At 40.4% G+C, this 3,014-nt stretch overlaps 1 protein-coding gene across 1 annotated transcript in view; it reads left to right on the top strand.

Moving 5' to 3' along the window:
- Positions 1–3,014, top strand: part of LOC106869140 (extracellular serine/threonine protein CG31145) — a 187,408-nt gene that overhangs the window by 172,636 nt on the left and 11,758 nt on the right. The window lies entirely within an intron of this gene.

The following is a 3,014-nucleotide window of genomic DNA, read 5'->3' as shown; positions in this document are numbered from 1 at the left end:
TATATATATATATATGCGTGTGTGTCTGTGTTTGTCCCCCCCCCCATCATCGCTTGACAACCGATGCTGGTGTGTTTACGTCCTTGTAACTTAACGGTTCGGCAAAAAGAGACCGATAGAATAAGTACTAGGCTTCCAAAGAATAAGTCCTGGGGTCGATTTGCTTGACTAAAGGCGGTACTCCAGCATGGCCGCAGTCCAATGACTGAAACAAGTAAAAGAGTAAATCAAAAAACTGTCTTTGACAGGTTTGGCATTACCCACAATAACTCAAAAATGCATTTGCATAAAATTATTACGGAAGCCTCGGTCTCTGGGAAATTCCACTTGGGAAACGATGTTTTAGACTAACATATTTAATATATGTATCACAGCGAAATAAACCGTGACAGTGGAGGACTACATAACCCAACTGAAAGACATAACGAAACACCATTAAAAAAGATCTGAACGTACGACCTATGAGTTCATAACTCAATGTTTTTGCCAACTCGACCACTTTTGTTTTTGTTGTTGTTTATCCCCAAATCGAACAGAATAGTGATAAAAGATGTCCTAACCGTGATCATCCTGTATTATTTTTTTTTTTTTAGGTATACAAGTGATTACATTGTTTGATGCATTATTCTTTATCTAAGACAGTAGAGTATGATTTGAAAGGGATTTCCCTACGATTTGTAGTAGAACGAAAACAAAAATCGTGTAAAGGCTTTCACCTGAATTTTAGTGAGGTGCAGAAAAGAAAAAGTTGAGAGGAGTAAAGTCGTACTGCGTGTTTCACTTGAGTGTATATTCCTTCATCATCATCATCATCATTATCATCATCATCATCATCATTATCATCATCATCATCGTTTAACGTCCATCTTCCATGCATCTTCCTTCGTTTTACCAAACCGTTGGAAATAGACCCACATAGAGGGAACTTTTTCTTTGAACCAAAGTTAAGCTAGGCAACTGATTAAGTCTATCGCCCATGTGGGCTACGGCAGGATTTGGTCCCTTTGAACTCAGAACGCAAGGATCCCGACAAATGATTTGGAGCTTATAATCACGCCGAAAGAAGATGCAGATATGATAACAGAAATATTTCAGCCATATTGGATTTCATTCAGCTTTAGAGTAGTTTGAATCGTTGATGGAACGACTGATACGTGGTTACAATATTTACGTATATGTATTCAGATTTTATCAACCAGCGGTGAATTGAACGATACATGTTCGAGGAAAATTACATGACAAAACACCGAGTCTGTAGAACAATATATGTTTAGGCTTAATGTTTAAGAATGTTGAAGCTATAAGGACGAGAGGGGGGGGGGACAGACAGACAGGCAGGCAGCGAGCGAACATAAAGTCTAAAAACTAAGAGATCGCAGTTTCGGCTTAATTAAGTTACATTCAGCTACGGAACTGACACGCATATGACCATTTAGTCTAACTTTACATGTGTATGTGTGTACACAAATAGACTTACACATACACTCATACCAGCACACAAAGACACATTTGTGTTTTCGCATATATATAATTAGATATGCATACACAAACATACATATTCATGTGTGTGTGTAGATGCTCATATGCCGTATAAATGTGATACATATATGCACGCACGCAAACAGATTTATAAGTATGTGTGCCTTTCGTCTGTTCATTGACTCGTATATTGTGTGTGTGTGTGGTAACATACACACCTGTGCGTGTCAGTGTATGTGTGTTTGGGTCTTCTTGCTCAAAAATATCTTTGGAGACATATCCAACTACTACGAAATTGTATGACAACCAACTGGGTCGAAATCGGAATCTATCGGCTGTCACGTCTGCGTTTTTGGATTGAGTGGTATATGTATGACAAAGTGTATTTGGTGAAAATGTTATGACACAATCAGGGCAACTAGTGGATTTAGTTTTAAAAAATGGTGATGTAAGTGCGAGAATGGCTGCATGGTTAAGAAGCTCGCTTTGCAACTACGTCGTCTTCGGTTCAATCCCACTGCGTGTTACCTTGGGCAAGTGTTTTCTAATACAACCTAGGGCTGACCAAAGCCTTATGAGTGAATTCGGTAGGTGCAAACAGCGTGGCAGCCCGTCCTATATATGTATGTATGTGTGTTCATGAGTGTGTTTGTGTTTGTCATCCCACCACCACCGCTTCACAACACCGCTGTTGGTTTGTTTATGTCCCCGTGACATAGCGCTTTGGCAACAGTGAGAACTAGAATAACTACCAGACTTTAAAAAAAACCTAAGCAGTGGGTTCGATCTGTCCGGACTAAACCCTTCAAAGCAGTTTACTTCAGCATGACCTCAGCTCGATGACTGAAACAAGTAAAAGATTAAAAAAAAAAAAGAGTAAACAATTGTATTTGGGACAGTAATTAACTACTACTTATAATGAATTTGGTGGATTGAGAGAAAAAGTTATGACAAAGCTAGCATATTTGAATGGTTGAGGTAAAAAAATGAAAACTACTTATGTGGCTGTGTGGTAAGAAGCGGCGAGCTGGCAGAAACGTTAGCACGCCGGGCGAAATGCTTAGCAGTATTTCGTCTGCCGTTACGTTCTGAGTTCAAATTCTGCCGAGGCCGAATTTGCCTTTCATCCTTTCGGGGTCGATAAGTTAAGTACCAGTTACGCACTGGGGTCGATGTAATCGACTTAATCCGTTTGTATGTCCTTGTTTGTCCCCTCTATGTTTAGCCCCTTGTGGGCAATAAAGAAATAAGAAGCTTGCTTCCCAACAGCATAGTTCAGGGTTCAGTCGCACTGCGTGACACCTTGGGCAAATGTCTTCTACTATAGCCTTGGGCCGATCAAAACCTTGTGAGTGGATCTGGTAGACGGAGACTGAAAGAAGCCCGTCATATGTGTGTGTTTCTGTGTCTGTGTTTGCCTCCGCCACCGTTTGTGTGTGTGTATGTGTTAAGGTCGCACGCTGGCAGAATCGTTAGCATACTGGGAAAATGCTTAACGGCATTTCTTCCGGCTATTCTTTCTAAGTTCGACGACT

The sequence above is a fragment of the Octopus bimaculoides genome, chromosome 5 (assembly GCF_001194135.2).
Source record: "Octopus bimaculoides isolate UCB-OBI-ISO-001 chromosome 5, ASM119413v2, whole genome shotgun sequence".
In the NCBI taxonomy this organism is placed as follows: Eukaryota; Metazoa; Mollusca; class Cephalopoda; order Octopoda; family Octopodidae; genus Octopus; species Octopus bimaculoides.
This window is presented reverse-complemented; position numbering and strand designations above follow the sequence as displayed.